Below are 13,746 nucleotides of genomic sequence, written 5' to 3'. Positions count from 1 at the left end.
AATTATGTAACCATTAAACAATTTTAATTTTTTGAAAAGCTCCTGTAACAGTGCTACTCGATCGAGTATGTAGTGGTACTCGATCGAGTGTCTTGGCTACTCGATCGAGTAGCCCTAAGATCAGAATGCCTCAATTCTGTCACACCTGCAGCTACTCGACCGAGTATGGGGTACTCTATCGAGTACCTACAGGTCAAATACCTTGGAAAACCTGTCATAACCCGCATATATATATACATAATCGTCACATAACTTGAGTTAGAATGACTTCCCGACTCACAAAATCCTGCAATCAAGTCAAGCTAGTAAATCCGGCCTTATGGCCAACCATACAAATCCGAAAATAAAAGTTCTAACAACCAACAACTACCAACATCCAACACCAACGACCAATAACAAGAATAAAGAAATAGGAGTATCACTCCTGCTGCTGCTGCTGCTCCTCCTCCTCCATCACCTCATCACCACCACCATCGCCTCCCGATGTGCCCGCTCCCGATGACCCAATGCCCGCATCAACTCCCGCTCCAGCTCCAGGACTCACGTACCATAGGGTCAAGCCGCCAAAGGCAAAGGACTGCGGTGTCCCCAAAGCTGACTGATCCACCCCGTAAGAGTGGAAAACCCCGCTATAATCCCCAACTCCACTCCACCATACCGAATGCGGTCCCTCGGTCCCAATCCCCTGAGTGTACGCCATCTCATGCATATTCCTGAGTGTCAAAGTGAACGACACTCTCTCTGCCAAGTAACTCGATCGCGTCTCCGGGGTGTCGAGGTAGGGGTAGCACGGAAAAGAGTGCTGCTGCGGTGGTGCTACCGGCCGTGGTCTAGTCTCAGCGGTCCTCTCCCTCACTCGACGGGGTCCTCTCCCCAACCTGGGCCTCTCCTCCACTACGGCTCCATTCTCTCCCTTCTTCGGGTCGGGCATCACCTGGAGGATCGTATCATCAATGAGGTACGTCTGCAACTGTCGAGGTCCACCATCACCCTCCTCCTCCTCATCGGAGTCCATAGCTATGACCACCGGGTCTAACGGTTCTGTCGGTGGGAGGTGCTCAGGAGCCGGAATCTTCATCCAGCTCATGCCCCACACCCTCCAAGCAAGGCTGCCATCAGCTAAAGTTCTCAACCATTCGGGTCGAGGTAGTAGTCACGGTCCATAATAGGCACCGGCGTAGCCAGAGGAACATACTCGGAAGAAGCCTCAAAGGTGGTTAGCTTTTCAGCTAACCGAGTGGCGATAGCGCCACAGCTCAAGTACCGGGAAGTGGTCGTAGCCATCAAAGCAAGGCTAGCGCAGACTATGGCAGGAGCATTAAAGACCACCCTCTCGGTCCGCTCCGGGTTGAGGTAAGACATCAGAAGCAACACCTCATGGTTGTTCAGTTTACTGATATCCGGTCTATCATAAAGGAGGTTCGAAAGAGAACGAAGAAAGATCCTCAAGGTAACATGCTGAACATCATTAATCAGCATGTTGCTTGCGGTGGGAGCTGGCTTTCCAGTAAGACAAGGCATTAGGCGGCAGACACCGCACTCAGCAGGAATATCAGTGATGGAATCCTTGGGAGGCTTGGCCAACCCAAGGTGAGAAGCGAAAAGGTCCATGGTCAACAAGAAACTTGTGTTCATCAACTGAAACTCAACGGTTTGAGCAGCTGGGTCATAACTAAAGGAGCTCATAAACTCCAAAGTAATAAAAGGGTAGGAATGTTTCCTCAGCCGATACAACCCCGTAAACCCAAAAGTCTCAAATATGTGACGGACATCCGTCTCTATTCCCAAATCAGTCAGAAGTGTGGTATCCACACAACGGGTAGGCCTCATTTTGCGCTTTTGCAAAACCACAAAACGCTCTCTCTGCTTAAAGTCCACAAACACAATCGTAGGGTACTCCGGTACCGCGGGTACCATGGGTCCACTACCCTCCCCAGGCTCGGGCTGTGAAGCCCTCCCCCTCTTGATTATTCGGGTCCCTATGTTCAGTCTCGGCATCTGTTTCAGCATATAACTTAAACCAAACTTGTATAGACATGTAAAGCACATAATTCATACAATTGGACTTTGAATGCGAAGCTAGGTGCACACGTCACCAACAAGTTCCTAATTTGATATATATAATTCAGTTTATAGCAACTCATATCCAATAGTTGTGAAAAGTTTAGCATGGTAAACACAACATACCCAACCAATTCTAACATCCTAGCATGATTCATATGTTACTCTATATACACACCTAATAACATGTGAGGTATTTGTACATGCTCATAGAAAAGTAATTTAAAACATATCATCATCAACCTTCAATATTAGAAATAAACAACTCAATTAGACTTGTCAGACGGTCTCTACAGCTGTAACAATTTTGGCATATTCACCATCAATTAACATCACAATTATCATATTGAAGTTTACCCTTACTTAAACAATCATATGCAACACCAAATTCCAGACATAGCAAACGAATTTCAATTTGGGGCACTTTTCAGACGGAGTTTTAAGGTAACTTTTAAGACGAAAATCACCAAAATCCAACTTCTAACATAGCATGTATAACATATAGTACTTAATTACATCATCCAACATGTAGGAAACAACCAAAAATCGATTTTGATTTTTGTAAAACCTAGAAATTTCGGCTCCAATTGGGTAATTTCTAGCCTATTTTTTACAGCAATTAATCACCAACATTCATGAAAGGGAAGCATGTGAATCTTATTACAACAATTAAAAGCAATAATTTGCCCCTATGAATCGAAAATTTCAGATTCCACCTTCATCCTAACAAATTTAAAGCAATAAAAACATGTAAATAGGGAAGAAATCATACCTTGATTAAATAGGGAGAGTAAAAGAACAAGATTAACAAGCAAATAACCCGAGTAATCACCACCAACACAAGAGAAGAGGAGAGATTTGTGAGAGAATTAGGGATTAGGGTTTGAAACAAGAGGAAAGAATGAGCAGTGTAAGAAGAAATAGGGGTTTTAAGAAACCCGTAAGAAGCTCGGTACTGTAGCCTACTCGATCGAGTGCCTAGGGTACTAGATCGAGTGCCCTCTACTCGATCGAGTAGGTGCTATTTCATCGAGTATCCGCAGAAAATTTCCACATCCCGATGTCATAGCTTCCTAACTAGATCGAGTGAGGTCTACTCGGTCTAGTAAGCATTCGCACTCGGTCAAGTAAGGTTAAGTACCCTGTCAGAAATACGAGATAAGTTGAAGATTCCTGCAAAAACAATATCGCGTGTCGATTCCAAACTAAGTTCGGAATTCGGCACTAATTATCACACTTGTTCGTATTACCATTAGTACCCAAGCATATCATACGTCTTAACAGGTAAGATTCATGTCATATTATGCTACCACAAATTTACCCAACTCGGTTTACCTGCTACCGAGCCATTTACATACACAATTACATCACCATATTATACTTAAAACTTATCTTACCACATTACTAGCAAATTCGTGCTCACATCAATATAAAGTATCTAATTAACGATAAATATCTTTATGTCATCAAGTACATCCCACACAAACAAATTAAAGCTTACCAAGTTCCAATTTCAACATAAACAAAAATTATCCTACACCAATTAACCATTACACAGCGGAAAATTTCAATCATCGAGCATTGTATACACGCATCATTAATTACTAATTCTCGTACTATATCTCAACACTTCCTTAATTATCATCATTATAGCTACGGTAGAAATTATAAACTCATATAGGATCACCGTTACTAACAACTTGAAGCAAATACCAACACGATTACTATATCATAAATCCTTTAACGTTTTCTTTAACATCACGTAAGCTCTCTAATTCTATCAAAACTTCCCTATGCACCATCCAATCGCAACTACCATACCCATCTCTACGTTAACAAAGACTCGACCACAAATAACTCCGACACAACTAACATACACATTGCATACATACACACGGACTCCACATCCCCATACCCTGTGACTGGCTTAAGTACCATGGGGCCAAGATTTTGAAATGAGGGCGCCTACTCACCCAAAATCTAGCATCAGCTGGGGCTCCCATCACACATACACCAGGTTCATTTTATTAGACTCGCTATGTTCATTAAGTTCATTTGTTACAGGTTCCAAAATCGTCGCTCTGATACCACTTTGTAACATCCCCATATCCAGAGGAGCCTTAACTAGGCCTTCCTTCGCATATAAGGGCATTACCATCTCGGTTGCCCGAGGACAGTAATAATCAAATGTCGATAAAAGAACTATTATGTTATAATACAAGTGATTTAAAACCAACAAACATTATAAAAGGTACAACTCAAAGGCTACTCGCTATTACTATCAAATCTCGTGAAGACTCATCCCTGCCCGGACTCCAGCTATCAACGACATCAACACCTTCTAAGACAGACTGCTCACCATAAGGGATCACGGCAGACACATAAAACAACAAGACAACCACACAAGGTCAGTAGCGAGATAAGACATGGCAATACCAACGACATCTAGCAATACAACACCACACAATCAGTCACACACACAATCACACCCACTCCAATCAATCTCCGTCATCGACTGTCCACTGGACCAGCCCTGCCAGTGGGGGACCGCAGCCGTTCCCACCTAAGCCCCGCTCATCATACCGAGCGATAACCCTGTCCCATTAATGTGCACATCCCCTCCCGTGGCGGGTTCCACGGAGGGCGAAACTAGGGCGTGAAGCCACTCCCGCAAGTGACTCCACTCAGCCGAGAACGCATCTCGAGAACCAGAGACAAACAATCACAACCATCAACAACACAACACAAACACACCACAACCACAATACAACCACAACAATCGACACACTAGACCATCTACAGAAACTGAGTAGGCGAACCTACTTTTAAGCAACTGCAACCAATCCATGCCAACATACTACATATCCAGCAATCAAGCAACACCTATAACCACAACACAATCATCTATCACTACCAAGCAAACCCTAACTGCAAAGACAAGGATACGGATGATGATGACGACATACCTATAAGGAGAAACTCGGCAAAAGACCGCTACCCGACTCAAGTTACGCTCTCCTAAGGCATAAGAACCTTCAAAAGCTTCCATGGAGGTTTTATGGTGAAGGGAAGGGAAAGAGGTGACTAATGGATTGAAGAAATGAGGCGTAAATGATTTGCGGATTTAACAAAACGCGATTAAAAACCCTCGCTGAAAACCCGTTACTCGATCGAGTGTCCAACCTACTCGATCGAGTGTCCCCCTACTCGATCGAGTAACCACGCTACTCGATCGAGTAGCCTCTACTCTATCGAGTACCACACATAACTCGCAACTCAAGATAACTTTGGCACGCATTTCTAAGGACTATTACCGCTCCCAAGGTCAGTCAACGCCGGTCAAAAGGTCTCTAAAATGGCGGGTATTACAATGGGACACAATTCACCCATAAACTATCCCGCAACAAATCAGATTACCATACCGAAAAGCATGTCCAAGTCTAACAAGTCACCCCATAGTATGCTAAAAGAAGTAACGGCCTTAAGGCCAAGTACAGTCATCCGAAATAAGAGTGTGCAACAGAAATGATAAATATCCATCCACAACTGAAACAAGTTTAGACAAAACAAGAAGATCACTGATATGGACCCCCATCCATCTCATCATCGCCGCCTGCGCCTGAAGCTCCGGCTCCCGAAGTACTAGCTCCCTGATAACCCGCCGCTGAGTAATCTCCTCCTCCTAGCTGGCTGCCATAGTTGGCTCCCCATGGTCCCGCGAGGCAGCCAAACTCGGTCTCCTCAGGTGGCCTCCAAAAGCCGGGGTCAACTCCATAGCTGTGGAAGACTCCCGTGTCTACTCCAGGTCCTCTCCACCAGACAGGATGTGCTAGCTCAGTCCTTATACCCTGATTATGGGCCATCTCATGCATGTTCCGGAGCACCAAGGTGGTGTAGATCCGCTCGGTCAAGTCGCTCACCTGTATCCTAGGGTCATGCACTGTGGGGTAGAGAGAGTACTACTATGGGTAGTAGCTCGGCATAGAGTAAGAGGGATCAGCCTCAACCGGGTCCGCCCTAGGCTGTCTGACCCTACGACGCTCTCGAGGTGGAGGAGGAGCCTGCTGTCCCTCAGGTACTAAAGTATTCTCAGGTAGGTCCGAAAGGATGGTGGGGTCAATCAAGTAGTACTGGGGTCCAGGTCTAGGCACACCACCTACAGGCTCCCACTCAGCTAAGTGGTCAACAACGGGAAGTCGGGCAGGGTCGGGAAGTACCGTCCACATAGATCCTCTCACTCTCCAGGCATAAGACCCATCAGCCATCTTCCTCAACCATCTGTTTTGACACCAATACTTGGCGTTCATGGTAGGCACAGTCTCAACATACTCATCCCCCGAGTGAGGTGGGGCCTCAAAATCGGTCAGACGTTGGGCTACGCGGGTCACTATGGCCCCGCAAGCAATATGGCGGTTCGGGGACTGTGCCATGTGCTCAAGACTGGAGCACACTATCCCCGGAGCACTATAGTAAAAGGGCTTCCTACGGTGCAGGTTCAGGTAGGACATCAACAACATAACCTCATGGGAATTAAGCTTGCTCACATCATCTCTTGAGTACAAAAGACAGGTCATCATCCTAAGGAACATACGGAGGGACACGTGCTGAATATCATTAATCAACATAGCACTAGCACTAGGAGCAGGTCGGCCAGTCAAGTAAGGAAGGTAAAGAGGTGCACCACTATTCTTAGCCACATCACTCAGATACCCCGTCTCCTTAGCCTCTAGGCCCAGGTGGCCAGCAAACTCATCAAAAGTCAACTCATGGTCCTCGTTCATGAGGCGGAAGGAGACAGTCTTCTCCTTTACATCATAAACAAACGATCTCAAAAACTCCAAGGTCAAGTGAGGGTAGGACTTCTTTCTCAGGTGATATAACCCCTTCATTCCCAAGGTCTCAAAGATATGGGTTATGTCTTCCTTAATCCCCAAGGTCTCCAAAATCTCGGGGTTCACACACCGAGTAGGTTGGAAAGGACGACTCATTAAGGCTATGAAGGCCTTACGCTGCTTGAAATCAGAAAAGATTATCGATCGATAGGCCTCCACCGGTGGAACAACAGGTTCTTGGCTGGATTGACCCGTCTCAAATTGAACATTGGCACAGGTCCTCTTGTTTGTTTTGGCTCTTGTTTTCAGCATACTGCAAAAAGATAGGTCTTAACAAAGACACTTTCCACACAAAAATTTTGCCATAGATGGACTGTTTTTCTGATTTATATACAATTTTGAGACGAACTTTTAAGACAAAATTTTCTCACCAAAACACCAAGTATTTTACTCAAAGACATTATTCTCAACATCAAGGGGCTTTGAAATAACATGTTAAAACAAGCAGAAGACTGAAATTTTCGACTCGAGTAAAACCCTAGAAAATTTAAGAAGCGATTTATGCCATGGAATTGCTCTAGTGACGGCATAAACGATGTTTATAAGTAATTAAATCCAAATAATCTAAAGAAAAATCTTGATTTCAGTTACACATGGTAGGGATTCGAAATTTGAACAAAAACATACCACAACTTTAATAATAAAGGAAGAAATTGATTTGAAACCTTACCTTGAAGGAAGTTTTGGCAAACAAAGAGCAAACAACCGCCAAGAAAACACCCAAGAACTTGAGAGAGAAGTGTTATGAAGTTTTTAGAAGGAAGAAGAAGAAGATGTGGGAGGCGGAAATGAGAAAAGAAGAGGCGAAATAGGGTTTTTGAATAACCCGGCTGAGTCACGATAAAACCGTACTCGGTCGAGTATTGGGCTTACTCGGCCGAGTATGGACTACTCGGTCGAGTATTTGGAATACTCGGTCGAGTACGCAAGAACAGTAGCGATTCGTAATCTGAAAAAAATGGGCACTCGGTCGAGTTCTATTATACTCGGTCGAGTGTGGCCTACTCGGTCGAGTATGCCTCTATACTCGGTCGAGTGTCCCAGAATAGGAACGAAATTTCAAAATTATTGAGCCTGCAAAACAAGTAACAATGTTCGGAGTTCCGTGCAAACGGGCTCGTCAGCGTTAGAACCTACTTCTACCACATAAGCCCGTATCGTACACGAATTACACATAACCATTACCCAACTAACGAACGTCTCACCTGCGCTCCTTACCTCAACCGCTAGAACAATTACGTCACATACACCCATGGATAATATGAAGGTTACAAGTCTATACTAGCTACATACCTGCAAGGGTTAGTCTGTAACGCTAAAACATCACAATTTTCACAATTCCTACACTCCCTCTAATCAAGACATTCATGTAAACTTAACCATCGTATGATGCCACAATTATCCAACAAACCATTCAACTCAACCTTACCCTACAAGAAAAGTCACTCATTTTATCAACCACAATTTCTAATCACAACTCAGCAACCATTCCAACAAATTCAAGACTTCATCACAACCATCGTTACTGCATGCAAGAGTCACATTGGTACATGTGATACGATTAACAAACATACTTAGCAAACACTCTTCAAGTAACTACCCCTATCGACTACCCTTTCCCAGTGACTGGCTTAAGCACGATGGGGCCGGGATTTTGAAATGAGGGCGCTTACTCACCCAAAATATAGCATCGGTTGGGGCTCCCAACGCACATACACCAGGTTCATTTTAATTTGACACCCTATATTCATTGGGTTCATTGGTTCGGGTTCCAAAATCGTCGACTCTGAGACCACTTTGTAAAACCCCCACACACTAGGACGCCTTACCAAGGACCATCCCAGTGTATGAGGATGTTACCATCTCGGTCACCTGAGGTAGTAGATCAAATAGACAATAAAAGAACATTTATAATTAATTAATTAACACTTTACAACCACGGTACAAAACTGAATACAAGTGATACGCATGACTGCTAAAGAACTCATGCGTCTGAACACCTATGCCGGTAGCGTAGTGACTCGATTCCCTCCATGCCCGGCAGCAACAATCAACTGTACCTGCTAAGCCAACTGCTCACCATCCCTAAATGGATCACCATATTTTTGAAAACATAACACGGGGTCAGTTACTGAACAATTAAAATAAGACAAGTATGATAAGTAACCAGCTGATCATCCACCATCTCCAGTTTCCTGATCTCACACAGTAACCGATTACACACTGAAGTGTGTAGTCCTGCCAGACTACCCATCGCAACAGGTAGCCCACTCCGCCAGTGGGGGACCACAGCCAATCCCCACCAAAATCCTGCTCATCAACGAGCGATAACCCTATCCCTTAATGTGCACATCCCCTCCCGTGACGGGTTCCACGGAGGGCAAACTAAGGCGTGAAGCCACTCCCGCAAGTGACTCCACCACAACCAACACAACAACACAACCACCACCACAACACCAACACTCCGATGATCAGCAGAAACAGGCATACACAATACAATCACATCTTAAATCAATTAACAGTAACTGAGTAGGGAAACCCTACCTTAACGCCAAACATGAAAGTGCATCCACACACAGCCAAGCAAGACTCCGAGACGAATCCTACAACGATGACCACATCCTATTATCCAACTAATTCCAACAATCTACTGAAGGAAACCACAAAATAGCGACTTACCTAATAACGCGGACCGACGGTGACACGAACGACGACCACGCACACATCCTTCCTATGCAAACCCCATCCTTCCCATGGTTGAGATGTAGGCTACTTGTAAAATAGTGTATGGAGTTAGAGGTGATTGGTGAGAGAGAGGTAGGCTAGGGTTAGAGAAAGAGGAACTGTCGAAAATGGGAAAATGAAATAAATCTTGCGAACTTGCGTTTTTATATTGATGCGTCAACAGCAGCCATACTCGGTCGAGTACCACCATACTCGGCCGAGGAGGCTCTACTCGGTCGAGTACCACCATACTCGACCGAGTAGGCTCTACTCGGTCGAGTATAAACAATACTCGGCCTATTAGTCCCTGCTAAGTCGAGTAGACACTCTCGTAAGGTACTTATCCTAACCTAGTCTCTCACCTATCTCTTCCTAGGGTCTTTCCTAGTCAAAGGGTCGGTCAAAAGAGTCCTTAAACATCGTGGGTATTATACCTTGGTTCCGCCTTTGGTCCTTGCCATTGTATTCTCCTTCTCAAATTGATATCAATAAACCAAGATTTTGCTTGAATGTTCCTTCCTTCCTCAAACTTCAATCAATTCCTCAATCAATTTAGGATTTTCGAATTTTTGCCCAGACCCTAGAAAATTGATTCAATTTGTGAGGAAATTGATGTTTAGATGGTCTTCTATTGATAAAGGAGTGATTTAATCTTGTTTTGAGCAAGTTTTGTTTGAATGGTGGTGAATTTTGTTGAGAAATTGGTGTTTTTAAATGAAGGGATTGAGGGTTTTAGTGGTAGAAAAGGTATGTGTTTGTATTTGTGAAAGATAGAAATGAATTAGGAAGAAGGGAATTGTCCCGTTTTTTACTTAAGTAGCAGCTATGGACGCTCGGATCGGAGTCGGGATGCGCGTATCGTCTTACAGGACATCCTGAAATTGCAAACTAGTGCCAGGACGCGTGGATCAGTTTCAGCTCGAGTGGATTCTTTCTGGGACGCTCGGATTCACCTGGGGACGTGCAAATTTCCTTACAGGAAAATTTCATAGACTGGGAGCCTTCCCAGGACGCGCGGATTAGTGCCAAGACGATCATCCTAAAGATGGAGACGAGTGTCCTGAGGATGATCTGCTCAGATTTCCTTACAGGGCGTTTTCTTCAATTCGAACTCTCCCACGACCCATGTCCTAAGGTCAGGATGCTCGGATGCTAGCTGGGGATGCTCGGATGCATGCTGGGGACGCTCAGATCCTCTCTAGCTCCCACGACTCAGGTCCGCTCGTGGGGATTCCTTTTCTTATGTTATTCTTTCTTCTTCTTGTTGTGGGTGCACTACAAAGGCTCGGTTAGCCTAGGCATTTGCTATCCCCACACTTGGTCAAACACTACACATCAAAACACGTTAAAATACCTCCCTCACTTGCTCTCATGTCAAAAATCTTGATCAAAGCACAAAAATGCAAATCCAAAAATGACAAAAAATGCAATAAAGGAAATTAAATGCGAGTTAAGAGGTTAGAATATTTACAAATGGTGGTTTAGGGAGGACTCCACCAAACTCTCATTCTTGGATGAGATGTCAAGGGGGCAAGGCCAAGGTGTTATTGATGTTGCTCAACACCTTGTAGAAGTAGTCGAAGGCTTGCTCATTTTCATGATATAGGTCTTGGGTAGTCCTTTGCACATTGTTCTCTTCATTGTTGCGTTCCAAGTCATAGTGATGACAAGGATCCACAAAGCCTTGGTCTAAGGTCATAACATTTCCAATATAAGGATTGACCAATCCTTCAAATTCGTCGTCCCATAGACCACAAACTTCACTAGCTTATTCCCAAATGATGTCATGAGTTGACAAGAGCAACTCTTCTTTCTTGTTGTCATGGCCAATGAGGCCTTCTTCATTACTTGTTATGATGGGTGAGCTATTCAAGCTCTCATTGTTGTTGAAAATTCCTTGCTCTCCGAATACAGCTATTTGAAGGTCATCCACTTTCTTCTTCCATGTGGGTGGTGTTTCTTTACCCATGGCTTGATCTTTGCATAGAGACCCTAACTTATTTCTATCACTTTCTCGGCTATAGTGATCGACCATGAAACATGGCTCATGTAGTCGGGGAGCTCTCATTGTTTTGTCAAGATTGAAAGTGATTGTCTCATCGCCTACTTCAAGTGTGCGCTCTCCATGTTTCACATCGATTACCGCTCTGGCGGTATGGAAGAAAGGTCTTCCTAGAATGATAGGATTGTTGGAATCCTCTTCCATGTCTACAATGACAAAGTCTACCGGGATGAAGAATTTGTCAATTCTTACGGGCACATCCTCCCATATCCCTAAAGGTATCTTTGTTGATCGATCCGCCATTTGAAGAGTGATGTTGGTGCATTTGAGCTCTCCCATTCCTAGCCTCTTACATACCGAGTATGGCATGACACTTACACTTTCTCCAAGGTCACATAATGCTTTGTTGATTGTAGTGTCGCCAATGGTACATGGGATAGAAAAACTTCCCGGATCTTTGAACTTCAGAGGGGAACTCCCTTGAAGAATAGCAGTACTCACTTTGTTAAAGGCAATAGTCTCTAGCTTTCGGATGGATTTCTTCTTGGTAAGAATGACTTTCATGTACTTTGCATAAGCTGGAACGTGATTGATCAATTCCGTGAGTGGGAATGAGACTTCTAAGTTTTTTACAATTTCCATGAACTTTCCAAGTTGGTCATGTGACACCCCCATACTCCAAGTGCCTTACCAGGACCACTTAAGGTATGAGAACTCCACCATCTCGATTACCCGAGGCAATGATAATCAAATGACAATGAAGAAACATATTTAATTAGCAATATAGTTTAAAATGATTACATGTCCAAAGGCCAAAACTGCTAAAAGTGAAATACAATATTCTCAAATCCAAAAGTGCTAAACAACTAGTCCAAAACAGCGGAAGACTCTAAGACTGCATCGTGGTGACTCATCCCAGCTAACCCAAGCGTATCTTCTCATACCTGTTCAACAACTGCTCACCACCCCCGAATGGATCACCACAGTTTTTAAAACAATAAGCGGGGTCAGTACTAATTACACAAAAACAATGCCACAATGAAACAAGTACATAAACAGTTCAAACAGCTCAGCACAACCCCAGTCTCCATCTCCAATCTCCACACAACTGACTACACACTAAAGTGTGTAGCCCTGCCAGAGTACCCATCGCAACAGGTACTCCTCGCCGCCAGTGGGGGATCGCAGCCGTTCCCACCTAAGCTCCGCTCATCTCCATCGAGCGATAAACCCATGTTCATTAATGTGCACATCCCTCCTATGGCGGGTTCCACAGAAGGCGAATCAAGGGCGTGAAGCCACTCTCGCAAGTGACTCCACTTAGCCAGGGACGCACCCCGAAGATCACAGACAGATACAAACCAATTGATCCGGTTGATGTTTTCACTCATCCGATCTAACACATTTATAAAACTCAACATACAACTAGTTAGCGGTAAGTCGAGGTCGATCCATGGGACGGTGTGCTTTGGGTTCTAAGTCTATCTATCTCAATATATGCTAGTGTCACAATTGATGGGGTTTGTAGTTGTGTCTAGACTAATGCAAGCAATAAAGTAGAACGAGCAATAAAAGGAAAGATGTAAACAATTGATTAAAAGTGCTAGGATATCATGGGGGATTCATGGTGTTGATCATACAAACATGTTTACAAGGTTGCAAGCAATTAATGTTGTGGAGGAACCGAGTTGGGTTATATCTTACGGTTCTTAGGAAGAGTTGGGTCCCGGAGCCGAATCGATTAGATTGTACAACACCTACAAGTCGACTTACTTTACTCCTAATCAACTTCCATGCATGGTATAACAAGACTCGAGTTGGTTTATATCTTACAAGTCAAGTTGAGTAGATAAGAGATGGTTGTAAATGCAAGGATTCATAGGCTTAGCATTTCATCAAACATAACATGTGCATAAAGTTGACATCACAACAAGCAAGCAATTTAATCATGTGAACATATTAGATTAAGCATGAATCAATCCCATGTTGGTTTCCCCTAATTACCCACTAATCCTAGCTAAAAGACTACTCACTCATTATCATGGAGAACATGTCATTAATGGTGTC

Source organism: Silene latifolia, chromosome 4 (genome assembly GCF_048544455.1).
Source record: "Silene latifolia isolate original U9 population chromosome 4, ASM4854445v1, whole genome shotgun sequence".
Classification (NCBI taxonomy): Eukaryota; Viridiplantae; Streptophyta; class Magnoliopsida; order Caryophyllales; family Caryophyllaceae; genus Silene; species Silene latifolia.
This window is presented reverse-complemented; position numbering follows the sequence as displayed.